This window comes from Pinus tabuliformis, chromosome 8 (genome assembly GCF_031772625.1).
Source record: "Pinus tabuliformis cultivar Carrire ecotype Pingquan chromosome 8, CPIR1, whole genome shotgun sequence".
NCBI classification, from domain to species: domain Eukaryota; kingdom Viridiplantae; phylum Streptophyta; class Pinopsida; order Pinales; family Pinaceae; genus Pinus; species Pinus tabuliformis.
In genome coordinates, this window is record NC_142294.1 from 2014851391 (window position 1) to 2014873578 (window position 22188).

Sequence of the window (22188 nt, forward strand, 5' to 3'; positions counted from 1 at the left end):
ACTTTGAAACCCCTGCAACTGTTAGCACCTGTAACATTGCTTTAGGTTAGGCGTTTACATGCCTGGTTCTTCCTTCACTGCGCTGGCGATTAGAGATGTTGACCTCTGAACTTTTGTGGCTTCCTATCACAGGTTCGGCTACCATGGCCCAAGCAAAGGTTATGTTGTAGGGAAATGTTAAGGGTTGTGTTTTGATGTGGGTTTCTTTACGAATTTAAAACCCCTACATGTAACAAGGTGGCCATGCTCGTTGGCCCTTTATCCTAGACACCGAAATGGACGCCTCTCGTTTTACAGGATTCATTTCACCCCAGGCATCTATTCAGTCCTCAGTTCAAGCCCTCGCCCTTTTGGGTTTTCAACTTGATTCGGGAACAATGCGACTGTCTTCAATAGAAACCTAGAATTATTTTCCATACTTTGCGTTTAAATTTTCTTAGAGGTTTTGTCGACGCTTGAAGCGCTCTTGGCATGTATTGAATGGTATACGTATGGTAACGCTATCCCTTTGAATGGCATTGAACTGTGTTGTATGGTAACGCTGTGGCTTGAAGACTGTTAAAAAAAAATGGTATAACGCTCTAGTTTTAACGCTGTTGAGTTTTATTGAATGTTGAATGCGTATTAACGTTGTCCATAACATTGAACTGCGGTTTTATTGAATGGTATACACCTGTCCATAACAATTGAATCGCTTGTGTATATGGTACACACTGTAAGTGTGCAAGAGTTCAGCTTATCAAGAATGGAAAGAAGATTGTTGCCTTTGTTCCCAACAATGGTTGTTTGAACTACATTGAAGAAAATAATGAGGTCTTGATTGCTGCATTAACGCTGTTTGACTATTCAATTTGTGTTGAGTAAGGAGGACGAGTTCTGTCCCTTTGTTTATGCCCTTGAAGAAGGCTGGAAAAACCTCACTCTGTGAACAAATCCGAGAACCATTCATTCTTGATAGGGCAAGAGCCATTCATTCTTGCAGGCCGAAAGCATTTCCTTATTTGAATCCAAGGGCATATATATTATATAGGACTTCCAGATGCCTGGAAGACCGAATTCTTCATCATTTTAGGAGGCTGAAATTCATTGGGGATCATTTGTACCACTACTAAAAGATCAAGGGCGCATTGAGTAAGGACAAGTCCAATCCTTTCATTGATTAAAATAATGTTAAATTGAATATTCAAACATGGGCACATTGTTTCATTGAATTTTGGTCATAAATGAATGATGTTTATTGGGTTGATGAGCATTTGAATGATTTGAGTCATTGGGTTTAAGAAGTTATGAATTTGCCTGCTGATGAGTAGATATTGGAATTGAGATAATTCCATATATGATGGCTTTTAATGAAAGTATGAAATCAGTGGTGAATGACTTTGAACCACATGAAAGATAAGCTTCCGCATGCAAATGGTACAGTTGTGAAATTGCCAGCTATTGAGGATTTTGATTTGGGTAAAAAAAGAAAAGAAAAGGCTGAAATGCATGTTTATATGTGTGTGATAAAGATTCTGGGTAATAGCAGGGTTGGCCCTGCATCAATTTTGGTAACTACTAGTCCGTTTTAAAGAACTTGGATTCTGGGAACTTGTTTGAAAGTGAAGGAGTACTTGAAGGATCCAAGCAAGTTTGCTGCTGCCCCAAGTGTGGCATTGTATTTAAAACCCATTATAATTTCTATCTACATATATATGCATTGATTCCCTGATTCATTTGCTGCACATTTATACAAGATATTGCTGTGTACTGTAAGTGGATATTACTTTTCTGCATTAAGTAATAATTGTGATCAGTTTTTAAGCTGTAAATCTGACATTGAAGAAAAATGGCTAGAATCAGTGAAGTATTAGAGTTCATGAAAACTCTTATACAATCTACTGTTGATGACACATTACAAATTAGCAAAGGATCTCTCTCAGAAATTCAGACATGTCTACAAAATGCACAGGAAAAGATCGATTTTTTGCAGCTTGAATCACAACTACAGCAAGAAGAGCTACATCAAAATAGTCATCATTCTGAATCTGTTTCTGTTCAGAACATTGAGACAACCATCCATCAGCAGCAAGTCAATAATGTTACAGTTCATTCAAATAAAGCAGCAATTGTATATGCAGATGCAGAAACTCAGTCTGCACTTCCCAAGCTCATCATCAGACCTTGGGAACAACTTGTCCACAACAAGCACAGAACTGGTCTTGGATATGACAAGGACTTGTCCTTTCATATTCCAGACTATGCCAAGCCCATTCAGTTTCAGAGTGTTGGATTCATTCATGACAGTTCACCTGCTCCTCATGACAGTTCACCTCCAGCTGTTCCAAACTCTGCCCCTCTTCCACAGCAACAACAACAACAGATCGTGAAATGCCAACACTGTGATCGAGTTGCCCATTTGAAAGATCACTGTTTTGATCTTCATCCATGTAAGCACTGTCATAAAACTAGCCATTCTTCACACAGATGCTTCAGCAACAAACACCCTACAAGAACAAAAATTCATCTTGGATGGATCGCTTCTTGGCAATGGGCATCAACAGCCAAGAAGATATTCAAAACACATGTCAGAACTTGTTCCAAACTATTGAACAGTCTTGGAGTTTTCTTCATCTTCTCACCTTGTATCTGACAGGGGGGAAATGATGGTCATCTACAAGCTTCAAAGTCACATCAAGCGAGCCTGAGCAACAACCTGCCACACTAGTTTCAGAGTTGTAGCCAGCAACAAAGATGCCCCTGAACATGCCTTCAGTTGGCAATCTGGGACACTTCCTCTAGCAGAAGACTTCAGCTTCTTGCCAGTTTCGGAAGCATTCCAGGAACAAAATTGAGAACACTTCCTCTAGCAGAAGACTCTAGCTTCTTGCCAGCTTTGGAAGAGTTCCAGGAATTGCACTAAGCATTCCAGTGTTGGTGGTCATCCTTAAACCACCACCCTTTATACCAACATTTCATAGAGCACATTCAGCCTAGTGCTGCCATGCATATTTGCACATTTTGTATTACATCTCTCTTCTTGGACTCATACATGACCCTTCGGATTAAGGGAGGGAATGTTGGACACCTAATCCTCAAGTGGGTTAGTGTGGAAGTCGATTGGACAAAAGGAGTCCAAGAGACCTTGGGATGTGGAACCCAACGGTCAGATATTGTACTATAAATGTAAATCATTTGTTAATAAAAAAGGTACTGCATGATTTATCTTTCATAGTTCTCTCGGTCCCCATGTGTGTTTAACAAAATGTGTAACAATATGACATAACAATTATGTTTATAATAAAAAGTTCAAATCAATCCAACTCCTCAAATTTCAGATCAATGAGAAGTCTTCTTTTTAAATATGCCTAATAAATTCTGGTGAGGAGTGGTAGCTCAATTGGTAATCAAAGTAATGTGAAATCTATGAAAATTGAAAGATCCAAGTCATGTGAAATCTATGAAAACTGAAAAATCCAAATAATATAAAATCTATAAAAACTAAGAAGTCCTAAATTCAAATCTACCAAATTATTTACTAGTAATTATGTGTCACTAAAATTATGAGATTCTTAAAAAATACCTAATATAACTTGAATATGCGACGAGATCTGTTTTGTAGAGTTTTTGAAAGTAGGTAATAACATAAAAAGTGTATCTGTACTTCACAGCTAGGGCTAAAAAAAGTGTATGTATACTTTATACCTAGCCTTTCTAGATGGCAAAAGATATACCCAATTATATCCACTTCAAAGTGTCAGTTCCAAAAATAAAAAAAATTATTTATTCGTTATTCGCCTCAAATATTGAGAATGGATTGTGAGAGACGGGGCGTGCGTTGTACCCACTTTTCAAATCTTGAGAATGGATGGTGAGACACGCATGCCTGCTTTGCACGCACCTACCATATCTGTGTAGGAAAAGAAAAAGCATATCAAATTTATTTATGTAAATTGGCCGAGTGATTAAATTTGTAAACCTAATTTAATATTTGGAAGCACGGAGGCTGTGCATACGTAGAAGCTAAATTACATAATAAAACCAAGATACAGAATAATTCGCCTGGATATTTACTGGTACCAACATTTTTAAGATCAGAAATCATTCTCTGTTAATAACGGCATTCGGCTATTGTTTGAAATATTGAAATACCCCCACGATAGCGATTTAAGAGAATAAAAAAGCTTCTCTGGTTTCAAATATTGAAATCCTCACGTGATATAGGGTTTTAGCAAATAATAAACCTTGGACCATCCATATATAAATATGAACTTATTGTGATACTTTATCTGTATAAGTTCAGAATCATGGCACTTTTCGAAAATATTTTGTAGTACTCGCATTTGAAAATGAAAAAGAGAAGAGTCAATGCAAACAACGGTCAGAAGCATATGTTCAGTTCTGTAACCTCCTAAAGTACTATTCGGCCGATCATAGGCTCTGCTCTGTAATTGATTTTTTCTAATTTCTTGTGTTGCGTGCGTTTTCTAGTGGAACATTTTATGGAATGTCAAAAGAGAAGTTGGCTTACACAGGGTCTGATTTATCATAGTCATAATTTTTTTTTAGAGATCCTTCATATCAAAATATCTTCACATGACAGTCTGCATCATTGCGCGCAGGATCTTACTTCTATTATCTTAAATTTTGAACTCGCGTGTTTCACACGTTTCTGTCATCTCAGTGTTGATTCTGTTTGTCTCTGGCTTGCTTTAATTATTATAAGATTTAGAGATTTTGCTGAATTTGGCTAAATAATTTTGGTCAAATCTTGATCTTTGGTTCTTTACTTTGTTACACATAACAACTTTCTAGAGGTGGGAAAGTAGTTCTAATCGTTTCTGGGCTCAGGGAGCTTTGAAACTGTATGGAAACTTGGAACTGTATGGGAACTTTACATTTTCAGCAGGAGTTGGGGAATGTTCCAGGAGCTTTGAAGACAGTTTTGTTTGGAGTTCCTGATTCCCTGGGGTTGGGGAATACAAAGCCTGTAGAGAAATATGTTGAACTGCCCACAAAACATGAGCCTATGTTGAAACCTTGGTAGGAAGAAAGGCCAAAGACATCTTTAACACAGATATCCTTCATGCTCATGATAATTTCTTTAGTTCTTTATGTATATATATCACAGAAGATTGTGTGTGCATATTGTATGTGGCAGTGAATGTTTAAACATTAGAGTTGTTTTGTTTTTTCTCTTAAGAATAACTAAAAAACATACTTAAAACTGTTACTTTGTATTTTTTTAAGCCAGATTATTTCAAAGACTAGTCATATGTCAAAAGAAATGATAATGATCTTGATATTATATATATATATATATATATGTGTGTGTGTGTGTAAGTTTTATATATATAAAAGGGAAAAATTCAAAAAAAAAAACATACAAAGAATATATTTATATATAACAGAAATTATATATTATATATTTATATATTTAAAGTATTTTTAATATTTAAATATTTTGATTCAATATTAATTTTGCTTATTATATAAATTATATGACACACTATCCAAATTCCAAAAATTCATACAACATAAATTATTTGATATTTAAAATATATTTTTAACTGTATATATAAATTCAGCCACTTAAAAATTAATATATTTATAAGTCTATATAGCTATTAATAACTCTGACAGTATATACTCACTTCTAAATAATATACCTACTTCAATCCTACTGTGGACATATAGTACCCAGCTTATTTATGACTAAATAAACTTTAAATATTGATTACCCTAAAAATTCCAAACAAAAATATGCCCCCAAAAGGTATATGAATATTGAATCCAGACACGCGGTTAATATTAAAACATTTTGTGAAGATTGATGTATTTCTTCTCGGTGCGTTTCAAATGGGTGACTTCAGTCTCTGCTCATCGCAGTATTGGGCTCAGCGCTCTTAGTATAATATGGGGTACTTTTTCCCGATGCGTTTCAGATGGGTGACTTGAGATTGTGGTCATGATCGCAGCATTGGGTTTACCTAATTTGTTAATATAATCTGTTCTCTGATTTATTGTCCACGGGTACGATCAGGTACACAGAAGGAACCGGTATTATTTTATGCCTTATATACACCGACGTCCACCCCGAGTATTAAATAATTGTCCTCTAATTTTCGGGAGGTACTTAAGTATCATTTATAATATTTTTCTCATTGCATATCACTAACTTTACGATTTAAACTTGAAATATTTTGGAACATAATACTTGAACTACATTGAAATTAATTTACAATTTATTTATTAAGTAAAGATTATTTACAATTTATTTATTAAATAAAGATTTTTTTTTGGACAGAAATCCTATTGTGTTTTTTAATTTGGTTTTTTTGACTTTAGTACACATCTATTGTGTAAAGGTTATTCATCAAGATTGCGATTTCAGTAAATTTCTATCAGATTTTGGAGAAATTAGACCGGAAAAACGTATCAGAAAAACTTCCCAAAGACAACTCTGAAATCATATAAGAACGTTTTTTGTGGTAGAAATGTCGAACTAACTAGTGTGCTTCATCACGACCCCGATGAAGAGTAAGTCAGATGGCAAAGGCTTAAATAGAGAGCAATGTAAACACATAATTTAGTAAGGGCTGTTTTTAAACAATAATATTTAAATTATGATATCAATTTATTAATATATTGTATATTTGTTTTTAATATATTAATAAATTGATATCATAATTTAATATATAAAGGTTACTTGAAATCATATCTTCATATTGCTATTTTTTTAAGCCTTTGCCAAAGTGTGACTCTCTATAAGGTCTTGATGATGAACCACATTTATTGGTTCCAAAAGGACCTGCCAAAAAAATTCTCTTATTTAATTTCTACCAAAAGACTTTGCTTCATTCATTATAGATCACAAACCTGAATACATAAATTATTATAAATCAAAAACCTAACTACAAAAAATTATTTATTATTTAAATTTATATTTTTAATAAATAACAAAATAAATTTATTATTTTCAAATATAATAAATGTTTAAATGATATATATTACATAATTAAACTTACATTTTCCAGGTTTAAGATGATTATTTTAAAGGATGATGGCAATATATATTATTATTTTTGAGTTTTAATTATGGTGGTGCTTCTATTTTTTTAAATATATCATAAATATTATTATTGTTATGGATGATTTCTTAATCGAAATTTATTCAGAAACAAAAAATAAAAAAGGTAATGTGTATTATTTTATATATAATATTTAATTTAAAAGTATTTATTATATATTTGAGTTATTTTTAGTGAATTTTTTTGGAAATTTTTTACGTGAGTTTTTTTTTTAATTTTTTTAAAATTTGACAAAAATTTATTGAAATCACAAATTTGATGGGTAACCCTTGCATAGTCTAAATGCCTTAGAGACTTTTGACAATGCTTAATCCATTTATATAATTAAAAATTTAGTTTAAATAAAAGAAATCAAAATTTCACCTCAAAATTTACAACTAAATTACAATACCAAAAAATCCAAAAAATTACACTAAAAAACTCCATTATTATTTATTTTAATATATACTTTTTTAAATACAAATTTAATTGTAAAACAGTTACCCTCCTATCCACTACTCCGATACCAAATAAATGACATAGCAACATATTTTACTCTCACAATTCGACGTACTAATCACTTACAGAATTGTATGATTATTCTATCGGGACCAAAACTCTCACATTAAGTCTACAAAAACTATAACCCTAATCCTGGTTAGATTACACTAAACACTAATGTGGAAGGAAAAGTAAGGGCTTAATTTTATTGTATTGAATATTGTGTTATAGGACATTGTTTCTACATTACATCATTTCATAATGGAAATTTTCTAATAAAATATTTATTACAGATTACAAACTAAGTTTATATTATATATATAAAATCTCTTATTATTAATTTATTAATATATAAGATTTCTAATATAATAGCATAATAAATTTTATCTTAATTTCAATAATAATTTAAAGTAAATATTTTTAAATTTATAAAAATAAATATATTGATTAATTTTTCATTCACAATTTTTTGATATTTTTATTAATATTAAAAATTATTATTAAGAGTTATTTAATGATTAATGGAATTGATAATTAAGTTTACTAATGTTACTCTTAGATGTGAATACTTGTGTATGCTTTGAATAACATCACGATGGTGAGTGTGGTGGAGCTCCCATCACAAGAAACGTGACAAACAATATGATGTTTGGGGTTTCCAACTAGAGTCAAGGGTGACTCACCCATCATGCATGATAGGAACTCCAAGATTCAGGGTGCGAAACATTGACTCTGACGAGCTGAGAGTGTTGTGATGCACTCAGTGAGTAGCCAAGACAAACGAACACACACTAGGAGGCATGTCCATGCTACATGAGAGGGCACGAGTTTGTTTAAATAAGCGTGGGGGACTGTAACCCAAAGAGTGAGATGGGTAAGGTTAGGTCACGTCCAAGGGACTTAAAGTGACCTGAGGCCAACCAAGGGTACTACTGTGAGTTTGGTTTTTTCGTGTATGTGGGAGGGGATGGGTAGGAGGACACTTGAGCCTACTCATTTTAATGTAACTTGTATATTTGAATATTGGGTTGTAATAAGGAGTTATTAAAGGTTGCAGTACTCCACCCTATATTGGTCTAATGTTACATTCTTCTATGTGTGTGTGTAATTTCATGAAGTGAAGATAAATGAATTATGCATATGTTGATGAAGTTAAATGTGTAATTGTACATGTGAACGGTTACATGTTATTATTTTGCAATTACATTGTTAATTAATCACATAGACAAAAGTATAATTGTATAGGTGTAGCCCAGGTGTAGTGCTCACAAGTTGGTCATGGTATTATTTATGAACCATATTGTTGTCACACGCTTAGAGGTCACCATATGCCTTAACTCATGGGAACACTCTAAGGGCATGATAGATGGTATGAGTCGCTCTTCACCAACAAATTTGGTATTAGAACCTTAATTGTTATAAGTAACTCTTCACCAATGGAGTTGGTATTAGAGCTTATTTTTGTGGCAAGGTCATCATCACTAATGGAGCTGGCATTAGAGCTTATTCTAGAGGTGGAATTTATAGCTCATTTATGACATATCTTTCCACACAAAGACTTGTATTCATTAGTGAGATAGTATTGGAGCAAGGGCTCATGTGCACCTTGAAAGGCATCAATATGGTGAGTGCGATGGAATACTTATCACAAGAAATGTGATTAAGAATGCAATGCTTCTTTTTCACCCAAAGTATGGGGCGACTCACCCATCATGCATAAGAGGAACACTAAGACAAGGTTCGAGCGACATGGGCCCCAAAGAGCCGAGATTATTGCAATGGACTAAGAGAGTATTAGAGACAAAGGAACACACCTAAGGGTAGGTTCCCATGTTGTATAAGATGGAATGAGAAAGATTGCATTATGTCACACATAATCGAAGACTAGGCACTCGGGTGTGTTAGTCAAGCCAAACAATAGAAAACACATGTTTAATAGAGGGACCACATGACGCATAGAGTTATGGTATTGCAACAACCCATTCCTCAGCCCAAGTAGCCAAGGGCTCACAACCCCTCATATACTTGCAAATAATGGAGGTATATATAATGGAGAGTTGGTGGGAGAGGGCATAATAATCAAACAGAGAGAGAAAAAAGTGTTTAGTGGATATAACATTCAAATTAGTGAGGACAAAAAAGGAAATGAAGTGTAGAGTTATGGGAAATGGTTAAGATTAACTGAGGACACATGTTTACACCACCCTATTAGGTATAGGGGAGGATAAGGATTTAAATGATTAAAGTATGAAATTGATTCAAAGGTGCAGTCATTATTGGAATTTTATTGTACGTATGAGCTGAGTATGGGGGATTGCAACTTGATAGGTGAGATAGGTAGGGTAGATTTAAACATGAGGGATGTGAAGTGACCTAGAGTGACCTAAGGCCAACCAATGGTGTTTATGTGAGTTTGGTTTTGTCTTGTATGTTGGAAGGGATAGGTAGGAGGACAATTGTGTCTGCTCGTTGTCAATATAACTTATATATTTTAATATTTTGTTGTAATAAAGGGTTATTGGAGGTTACAACCCTCCACCTTATATTGGTGTAATGTTAAATTCATATAAGTATATGTGTAAACTCATGAAGTCAAAATAAATGGATTATCCAAATGATGATGAAGTTAAATGTGAAATTGTGCTTATGAATGGTTACATGTTATTATTCTACAATTACATTATTAACCAATCACACAAACATAAGTATAATTGTAGAGACGTCATCCAGGTGTAGTACTTGCAAGTTAGTCATGAAATTATTGAGGAACTAGGCTGGTGGTGCACACTCAGAGGTCATGACTCACCTTAACTAGAGGAAATTCTTTGGGGGTGTGACACATACCATGTCACATGGGAACTATTACTACATGTGGAATACATATATCTCTAATGTGGAAACTAGTTAATGTGGGTTTGAATAAAACATCTCATACACTTGAGATAACATGCTTTGTCCATGAATCTCAACTGTGAAGACTAAAATTCACATCTTTATGAATATAAGAATATAATCATTTTTAAAATTACAAATATTTTAACATATTATTATTTATTATAGTTTTCTAAATTATTTATTTATTTATGATTTAATTATTTATTGATAATAAAAATAATTATCACAAATAAATAAAATATATTAATTCATTTTAAATTTGCATACTTATTTTTATATTTGTTAATTCATTTTCACGCTAGAAAGTCTAATTGGTAATTATTATGTTCTAAAATAGTATATAAATGTTGAGATTCAAGGTTCAATGCTCCTAGGTCAAGATATATGTGTGTGTGAGAGAGAGAGAGAGAGAGAGAGATTAATTTTTAGAATATGATATAATATGAAGTTCCTCTTTGAAACTTTAGTCACTCTTGTTATCTTATATGGTTGTGAGGTTTGGGGTTGCAGCATCTCCAGAGAATCATGGAGAAATATTGAGCAAATCCAGAAGTGTTTTATAACTTATAACCTGAAAATTAAAAGTAATACACCCTATCCTATTCTCCTTATAGAAGCAGGTCTTTCCACTATTGAGAGCCTAACTATGCTTAGGTTTCTATTGTACAAGCACAAACTCAATAACATAGATGATCATAGACTTCCTAAGCTAGCTTTAAATTCTAGCCAAAACCACCTAAGGCTCAATCGAGGGTGGCATAAAGACACAAGGGCCTGGTTAAACTATTGGGAGATCAACAAAAATGATGCATTGCAAAACATAAATAACATTAAAGATATTGTTACTTCTAAGTTCAAAGAAAAAATGTGGTGTGAGAAAGATTTAGAAACTAAAAGAAAATTAAGTTATTATAAGAAGGTCATCAACCCCACCCTAGAAGATCAAAAGTATCTCTCTATTTTAACTAGCTAAAAGAAGAAAATTAATATAGCAAAGATTAGAACGAATTCTCATGAGCTCCATAGTGAAACAGGTCGTTGGGCAGTTCCTAAAACACCATGGATGGAAAGGATCTGCCATATATGTGAGAATAGGAACATCGAGGATGAAAACCACTTCCTCTTAGAGTGCCCCGCATACAACCACATTAGATCTCAGTTTCACAATCTTTGTTACAACACTCACCTTCCTAGCCTTTTACAATGTCAAAAATATAGTAAGCTCGGGAGGCTTCTCTCCAAGCTTTTTGAGCATAGGAATAAAATCTTAAATCAAAATAAATAATTTGTTTCTTTAGGTCCGATAGACCATTTTTTGGTCTCAGCGGACGTTAACTATCATCATCATCATCATATTAATTTTTAAAAATGTATTAATTTTTTTTTCCCATTTTCATTTTAATATTATATTACGTTATATATATACATATATATATAGATATAGATATATATATATAAACTTATTTATATTAAGATTGATATTGCAATTGTATCATTTTTTCCAATCTATTATAAATAATATTATTTTTTTAAATGAAGTGTGTGTGTGTGTGCGTGTTAAATTGAGCATCTTTTCACTCTTAGGATCATTGTTGAAGAATTTTGCAAAGCAAAACTGATATTTTATGTTGCTTTGTTGATTTTAGAAAAACTTTCGACACAGTTCCTCGGGATAACCTATGGAAAATACTCGAAGAGATAATGGTTCCTCTTGAGTTGAGATTTGTTGTGATTAGATTATATGAATTTGTTTTTGCCATGCTTAAGACCACTAAGGGTTGTTCGAAAGAAATCAAATGCAAAATCTACGTTAAGCAAGGGTGTCCCCTTTCCCCTACCATTTTTTGCATTGACGTCGATAAGCCAGAAGAATGTTTAGAAGCAATGAGATGAAATGACCTTGAGTTCACTAGTATCGTCATTACTCTTCTCCTTTATGCTAACAATATCATTCTTCTAGCTAGAAGCCATGAGGATCTTGATAGGAAAATTGAAATCATCCAGGATTACTACTCAAAGATGGGCATGGTTGTTAACGCTGAAAAGACTAAAGTCATGTTAATTAAATTTAAGAAGATCAAGCATGATAATTTCATCTATGATAACAATAATGTGGAGAAGGTTTCTTCATACAAATATTTAGGTATTGGCATTCACCATCAACTCATCTAGAATTATAACATTGAGAAGAGGATTATTGGAAGCTCAAAAGCTTACTATGAGCTTGAAAAAAATTGTAAGCCGATTGATCTTTAGGTTTGGAGTAAAAAAGAGTTCATCTTTGAGACTCTCGTCACACCTATTATTCTTTATGGTTGTGAGGTTTGGGGTTGCAATATGTCTATAAAATGTTGGAGGAACATCGAGCTTATCAAAAAGCAATTTATAATCTACAACCTCAATAATAAAGGTAATACTACCTATCCTATCCTTTTGGTTGAAGTTAACCTTTCCCCCATTGAAGCATGGCTACGTTTAGGTATTTGATGCATAAGAAGAAGCTTTACAACATTGATGCCAATAGGTTCCCCAAAATTTCTTCTAACTCTAGCCAAAACCCCCACCTCCAACTCTAATGAGGATGGCACAAGGATGCCTAGTCTTGGCTCGACCATTGGGAGATCAAGGGGAGATTATCTTGGAGAATAAGGATAATATTAAAAATATTATTACTTCCAAATTTAAGGATAAATTGTGGGATGATAAGGAGCTAGAGCGGAAAAGGGAACTAAGGCATTATAAGGAGGTGATCAACCGCACCCTTCCTAACCAGAGTTATCTTTCTACCTTGACTAGTCCTAATAAGATAATGAACATTACAAAGATTAGAACTAATTCTCATGAACTCTCAAGTGAACCTGAGCATTGATCTATTCCCAAAACACCTTCAGATGAAAGAATATATAGTCTTTGTGACATTAAGAAGGTTGAAGATGAAAATTGCTTTCTCTTGGATTACCCAGCTCTTATGCACATTCATTCTCATTTACAAAAATTTTCCACACTATCAACCTTCTTGACATGCTAAGCCAACAAAACTATAGTGACTTGGGAAAACTTCTTTCTCTTCCTTTTTTATCATAGAAATAAAATATTAAAGAGTATCAATTAATCTCTTTCTTAAGGCATAGACCACATTGGTCTTAGTGGACATTAATCATCATCATTATCATAATATCAAAATTATTTTGTAGTATGATTTGTGAAATTGGAAATGAGATCAATGACAAAAGTTAATGTCTTTTATTCCAAATATCCATATACTAAATGAGTATATACAAAAATATATATTGTCCAAGACTTCCTTATGCAATACATTATGCCGCAATATTGGTAAATACCATGTGAAATAAAAAAAACCCATAATTTAACTAAAACCATAAAAAAATATGTGGAAATATCAATAGTGTTAACTATAAGATTTGGTTCGTTGCAAAGATACTCTTCAATGCTAGCCACTTCTTCATATTATTTTTCCTCAACTAAGTTCAAATAAATTATATTAACATATCATTAAATTTTATATATTTTAAAAATATTTTTATTATTTTTTAATAGTTTATTTAAATTTTATTAATTTAATGATAATTTTTTAAATTAACAAAGGAAAAAAAACATCGTCACACAAGAGTTAAGTTATATATATTTAAGTATGAAATTAATTATGCATTCATTTATTATTATAAGAGTTATATATTAAGCATATCTATAATCTAGATAAATATGCTAGCTCTAATTAAAATTAATAAAAAAATTATAACAATAAATGATATTTAAATCATAATAATATATAATTGTAAATTGATTATATATATATATATATATATATATATATATATATATAATAAAATAACATTTTACATAAATTTTAAACTAATATTTTTCCCATGTGGAATGGTTTTCCAAAACAATATTGCATACTCTTATTTTTACCAAATAATATTATTGAGGATGGTTGTTCTTAGTGTTTGAAAAATTGAATGATTTTAGCCGGTGGGTTTTTAAAGTATCAAGTCAAGACCTATCTTTGACTTGACTATCATTCATATATTATTTATTAATATATGATGTACATAAATAATATACGATGTACATATTCTTTTGTATATGGATGAAATGAAAACGGGTTATTATTAAATATATAATTTGATTAAAGTAGGAAGCTTAATGAGTAAGGAAAACATTTAAATAATTTGAAAATCAAATTAATTATAATTACACTAACCCATGTCACAAGTAGCTTACTGCATACTACTTAGATGTGCAGGTAACCTAAGCTTATAATACCATGAGCGGTGTGGTCACGTTTTGAAAAACTAAAACATAAAAACAAGTCCAAAGAGAGATAAAATCTTACCACATAATTGAGACCAAAGCATCTGAAAGAGTGCAACTCCCCTTAAGTCCTGCGACGACAATACTGACAATGTACAGAGATAAACAATGTACTGATAACTAAATTTTGGATTATATAAACAATGATATTTGATTATCTTGTTACTATAGCTTCTATTCATTTCTTTTCTTTTCGTTATCTTCTGGCAAAAGAATTCAGCATAGTGCCTTTACTTTCATTTTCTTAAAGAATTCAGCATGCTTGATACCTCTTGGTTGATTATAGTTTTTTGTTTTCAGAAGTGTGGGTTCTTAGTATTTTGCAGTATGATATACATGAGCAAAAGAAATTTTGAATCCATTTAAATATGGAAACTGCAGACTTCATTAATCGCTCAAAACAGAATTGAGCATGGTGCCTTTGCTTTCATTTTTTGTTAAGTGTAACTTGGATATTAATTGATTTTATATGTTTGATTGATTATTGTGGTGTTTTTTGTTTTTTTTTTTTCTTTAAAAGATACATTTGTATATAAATTAAATTTTGGTATTTATTATAAATATCAAAATACATATTGGAGTGGGCTTAATGGTTAAGAGTATTTGTTTTTCTTAATAAGTCACATGAAGGGTAGAGTATGTATGCCTTGGTAGATTTAGTAGTCAAATCTTGGAACAAAAGTGGGTCCATTGTCCAACAAGCAAGGAGGTCTCATATACCAATTTGGTGTCTTGCTCGGCTGGGCCCTTAACATTAGATAATAATAATAATATTTTAATGACGAATATTAAAAATTCCAGTAAAATTACTAAATTATAACTCTATTTTAATTTGTTATTATTGTTATTATTAATTGTAAAAAAAATTAATATATAATATAAATATATATACATATAAAAGATTCTCAAACATGATTTTCAACTCCACTTTACTATAAAAGGTTGTTATAATGTCATGGCTCATTACTTATTGATTTTCAACTCCACTTTATTATAAAAAGTTGTTATAATGTCATGGCTTATTACTTATTAACAAGCAAGGCCCAAAAAATTATACTTCATTTTATATAAAGCTTGTTCATATGACATTCTTTTTTAATTAGTCAATTTAATTAAAAAAATATGATTAATTTAGAAATAAATCTTAACATTTGATTTGTAAATACAACTAAAAATATTCTAAAATGAAAAATTAAATACTTATTATTTATTTAATAATAAATAATAATTAAATTAAATTAGAATTTTATTATATATATATATATATATTAAAACAATTAAATTTTAAAATTATTAACTTCATTTATATTAATATATATTATTCATTGTATTTATTTAAACCGTTAATTTTATATTCTAAAACCTATATAAGAAAAAACTTCAAACATAAACTTGTTGATTAATTGATATCAAATTATCAACTCAATATATTACTTTGTTTATAGACACATACCAAACACATACATATATATAGTTCCAAGCATGGATTATCGATAGTTGTTTGTAATATTGCCTCCATACCTAGTCTCAATGCACCCAACGATATTAGTTAGTGGAATATAGATAATATAGATATTAATTTTGTCTCATGATTGCTATGATAATCATATGATAATATAGAAAAGAAGTCACAAGTCTACAATGTAGGTGAGAGATGTGAGCGTATCCGTGGCTATGTATAAAATGTGTATAATATATATATCTTTAAACAACCACTAGCTATTCAAAAAACTTAAACTTTCTTCTATGAAAATATAAAAGAAAAATTTATTAAAGATAATTTTGCTATGAATTTATTTTATAATGGGGGAGGGTGAAAGGGAGACCACGTGAGTTCACCGGTCTTTGATTGAGCTTAGTCGAGCTTAGTCTGTTTGGAGTTTCTTTGCTTTTCTTGCACAAATTTAAGGATTTAATATCTAGATATTTTATGAGCAGAGTCGTTGGCATAACCTCTTGAACAGCACTTAAGTTCACTAACGCTCCCCTTGGTCTAACAACATGAGTTAGCAGGCTGACTAATGCTCCTTTATGCTTGGTAACAAGCTTTATAAAGCAGATTGTCAATGTATAAAGGGTGTTAGTGTGGATTATGGGCCTGCAATTGTGGTCATTGTTTCAGTCACCTTGTCTTTCACCTCTGAGTTGATGAGGAGGTCAATTTGTCCTATAACAGATGCCCCCTAAAGTATGAGATCATAGGCAGAGATGATGGCCAAAATACTTCATGAAAAAGCCATTGTAATTTGTTGTCAAAATCTTTGTAGAGAGAGAGAGAAGTTTTGGGCGGCAAGAAAAACCTGATACAACATAGATACATATATATAAATAGCTAAAATCATGTCCTGAGTCGAGCATTCCCATGCTCAGTAGCTATGTCACAGTAATTTTCTCCTCGGAGATATAACAATGCTGGCCGCCAATATGGCATAGGGCGGATCCAGTGTCATAATAGATCATCCTAAAATAGCTATCTCCAAAGAACAATATCGTAGCTTGGGAGAGTAAACAAGGCTAAATGATGCAAGCCTCTACCCAAGGTCTTGAATCCCGCTTCACCGAACAACATAGATTGGTACATGTGATAATATGTGTTGACTTCGAACATGTACAAAATCATCTGATTGCCAGCCAATAGTGGAGACCGTTAATAGATACGAGGGAGGCCACCGATAATGGTGATGGTCTCCAAGATGCACAGTGCAAACTAGCGAGTGTGAAAGATTTTTTGTCGTCGAACACCCGTAGAATCGCTTAACCAGGAGCCAATAATGAAAACCCGTGGTCGAGCACAAGGTAACCTGCCACAAATGTCTGCAAGAACCAAGGCATTGAATGTGTTTCTGGGTTATCTTCTTAGATAGAGTGTTGAAGTCGATAGGAAGAAACCTATCGAAAGGTAGGCAATGACATGTCCTACATCAGTCGACACGGAACCAGACAAGGATGACTTTGTTTTTTGAAGAATATTTTGAGCTTTTGGGTCTAAACAATAAAGGCCATGATGAAAGGATATGTAGGATTTGTTGATAGAGGAAATAAGTAGGGACCATTGAACAATAGAAGGCACAACAACGTTTTTAACTAGACATCACTAGACTCATGAACACTACAGAGTGTTTAAGATACAGACATGCAATTACATCAGGGTATATAGGCTAAAAACTCATAGGTTGGTAGGGTTCATATGAGAGGCTATCAAAATGGCAGTTTATCTGAGAGAGTGCCATGTTCAAGGGAATTTTCGCTGCCAAACCATGCTTTCGAATACAGGATACAATTGCATTTCCACTTTCCACGTCTGATTTTTTAATGAGTCCAGACGGGTAAACTCATCGATCTTTTCATGTTTAAAGAGTCTGAAAATGATCACAAAAAGAATGACTCTTTGCCCTATCTGATTACTTTAAGGAGTCCAGACAGGCAAACTCATCGATTTTTTCATCTTTAAAGAGTATGAAAAGTATCGTAAAAAGAACAACTCTATATCTTGTCTGTGTATTTAAAGAGTCCAGACTACACAACTCGGTGGTCTTTTCATCTTTAGAGAGTTTGAAAAGATCGTAAAGAGAGACTCCATGGTGGTCCCTTTGTCATAATTGTTAACCGGGTGCGACAAAAGGTTAATAGTATACCCGAATCGGTTACTTTTCCATATTTTAATCTATTAAACCCGGATAAAGAGAAACCTTTTTCCAATAGATGTCGACCTCATTTTGTTACAAGTATGAGGCGATGGACTAAACTCGTGTTTTGTCGTGACACTTTAACGAGCTCAGTAACAAAAACTCGGGATTTTTCATTTTTTAACGAGCAAGAAAAAAGTACCTGAAAGGATGCTCAGGTCATCTTTTAGCGTGTTTAACGAGCAGCAAGACACAACTCGGGATTTTTTCAATTTAAATAGTGAGAAAAAAGTGCCTAAAAAGGATGCTCCATTGGTCTTTTTCAGTTTATGAGCTGGAACAAGATCAAAAAAGAGGTGCTCAGAGCAGCATTTGCATATATTTAATGAGTGCAAATGATGAAAAACTCGAATATGGTTATTATTTTTTAAAGAGCGATAAAATATCATAAAAAGTGCTCTGACCATCGTTGCATATATTTAACGAGTGCAAATGATGAAAATTCAGGGATGTTTGTATTGTTTAAAGAGTGATAAAATATCCCTAAAAGTGTTTTACTGATTGCGGTATGTATGTTTAATGAGCCCTACTACAAAAGCTTTGAGATGTTTATATTCTTTAAAGAGCAATAAAATGTCTCCAAAAGTGCTATTTCCATGGTTGGATGGCTTTTAACGAGCTCAATAATGAAAACTCGGAGATGTTTTTTATTTTTAAAGAGCAATAAAATATCTCGAAAAGTGCTCTATTTATCTTTGTAGTATTTTAATGAGCCCAAAGAAGGAGACTCGAGGTTTTTTGGATTAACGAGCAAGAAAAATACCATAAAAAGAATGCTCGAGCTTCCTTGATCTCATGCATGACAATATAAGGGTCTATGCCATGCATTTCCTCATAAGACCAAGGAGAAACATTGTGGAAGTCCCTAAACGGGTAGGTGAAGCTCACAATTTCCTCAGGATTGTGATTGGCTCCACTCTAAATGTTTTCCACAATGCCTCTCATGACAGAAATATTGGGGAGTAATGTTTGTGAAATATTGCCCTTGTTTCCTTCCGAGTCCAAAAGTTGGATAGTCATGTACAGTGAGGAAACAATTTCATGTGTGTCAGGTGATAGAATTTGAAGAGGCGTCATGTTCGAATCAAATATCGAAACATGATGGTGTGAATCCTCCCAAGATAGTTCTTCTAACCTCGTGATCTCTCTAATAGCTTCATCCACCGATAGGACTTGATTGAGTGGATTGAAAGAAAAAGTGGTTATGGGAGGGGCAGTGGTACCGTTGGCCGAAACCAAAGTGAACAGAGATTCAGATGCAATTTGATGGCTTCGCTGGCCAATTCAACTGGTGACAGCGGCATTTGTTCTCCCTAAGTGTTAATGTCTGAAGGAGCCGGTAGGATCCATGGATTGTTCTGTTCATGAGGAAAAGATGAAAGCATGTTGACCGATTGTGAAACCTTCAGTAGCTGAAGAGGGAAACAAGCCATGAGGGAAGAAGCCTTCAGTAGACCGGTACCTAAACTGACGTAACTGTCAGTTCCACCTCTTACTAGGGGTACAAAGCCACTTGGTAATGGTGAATAATCAGGGGTGCAGAAATACAATTGATCTACTGTAATAACCTTTCCATCTAATGGAAATTGGATGATGCGAAAGACAGTAGATACGACGGCCATCATGGCATAAGTCCAACTATGACCCAACAAGAGATTATAGTCAAGCTTTCTATCCATGACTTCTACGTCCACCGTTACGATTTTCCCAGCCAAAGTGATGGGAAAACTAGTTAGGTATCCTTTTGGGATAAAGGTGTGGCCATCGAAAGCTTTAAAGGAATTCGACGATGGGGATAGGGTTGGGGAAGCCAGGGCGAGCCAAAATGAAGACGACATGACGCAGGTTGAAGCACCTTCGTCAATGACAGTTCTGTGTATACCTTTACCTTTTGAAGTGATATGCACATGGAATGCAAGCTGGTGAGAAAGGGGAGGTTTACACTTGTCCATGTCAAAAATAGCAAGCATGGAATCCGTAGGGTCAATACCTCGGATAGCCAAAAGCAAATCTTTCTGTTGGCTGGGGCATGTTTGTAATACTTCGAACGCCGACATGGCCGATGGCACTTGCGCCAAATCCTCTACGATGTTGTAGTGTTGGGCAGCACGTGCAGAAGTATTGTGCGTTGTGCGTCGAAATGCCCCCTTGGGGGGTCGAATTACAAAGTCCTCAACCGGCCTTTCAATATGAAGATCGTTGGGCGGTGATAGGTTTTGACTTGAGGATGGTTTTGCTGCTGAAGTGACAGCAACTCCATAAGATTTGGCTCTTGTGGTGAGATCTACCGTTCCAAATGTGTAAACGGCAGAAGATCCTTCTCCAGTTGAAGGATGTTGCGAACCATCATTGCCCCCTGACATGCGTTGCAGTTGGTTGGTAATGAGATTTTGCTGCTCTTGATTAGGAAAAGGATTTCTAAGGATAGTAGGGTGCCTTACCAGAATCTCTTTTGCCAAGGTAATACGTGCATTCTTGAAGACGCAAAAAACACCAAGTTACGTGATCTTAAAGACAGAGTTTGCACGAATAGTTTGTGCCTTTATCCTTTTCCACATCAGTAGGTGTAGCGGCCTTCTATTTCAGGTTGGGATGCTTAGATGACTGCTCCTTAGAAGGAGCAGTCTTGTTCTGTTTCTTCTTGTTCTTGCCACTGGATTTCTGTGTAGACTACATAGAGTTAACCGTAGTGGCATGAAGAGCAGTCACTTTGGTAGAGGGGTCCACTTCCGGCTTGGCAACGGAACCACTGAGTTGTTTTACAGCGACCCCGGAGGTTGTACCAATGATCCTGTCAGCGTGCGCTCCAGGGTGCTGAGTGGTGGGAGGATTGGGGTTACTGGGAGCATAGGGGATGATGTCATAGAGAGTGCCAGACTATGAATAAATCAGATCTAAGTGTTGGGCACAACGTATGGATTGGTCTTCTATGACCGCACCACCTAGAGTGACATCTCTAGCGATTTGCAGAAGTAATGACTTGCAGAACGAGTCCGTTAAGAGAAAGTCTGGGAGGGGTGCTTTGACTAACCTCCGCCTACGTCTCCATTCATGTATATGATCGGAGATGTGGGTAGCGGTATCTTGACAAAATTAAGTGAGGAGCTCTGTCCCAGTCTCATAACGGATAGGTAGCTGGAAGTGCTTCACAAATTCCATCGCTAAATTATCGAAGGTATTTACTGACACACGTGGTAACTCAATATACCACTTTGTTGCATTGCCAGTAATGGTGCGGGGAAAAATATGTAACCAGACACTATCATCCACCATAGAGTTAGAAACACTCTAGCGATGGTAGGTGGTGATATGGGTGCCCGGATCCTCCCCTTGTTTTCCGTCGAACTTTGGAATGTCTCTCAGTATTTTATGCGGGATTGGCGGCCATTGTAAGTTGTAGTAGATGGGGTCATTTGTCAACTTGTATAAGTCAGGAATATCTAATGTTGCCAAAAAAGGCAAATTGTTGTGTGCCCCCCACTCATACCATGGTGATGACGGATGACCTAAGGAGCTCTGCGCTCCTCCCATCGTTTGGTTCCCCATGGTGTACATGGGCTGTGCGGCGTAGCAGTTGCTTTGCGGTACAGTGTTGTAGAGTGGATTTCCATGAGGATTTTGATACTGGGGTATAAAGTTGCCCCAAGTATAAGCGGTGCCCCCTTGACTCATCTGAGTTTGTGAGTAGGGTGGCCCCATGGATTGGGTGGGAATCCCTTGTG

General features: G+C 34.1%; 1 pseudogene; it reads left to right on the forward strand.

Moving 5' to 3' along the window:
- The first annotated feature begins 1388 nt into the window (after positions 1 to 1388).
- Positions 1389 to 22188, forward strand: part of LOC149244499 (protein NODULATION SIGNALING PATHWAY 1-like) — a 61508-nt pseudogene continuing 40708 nt past the window's right edge.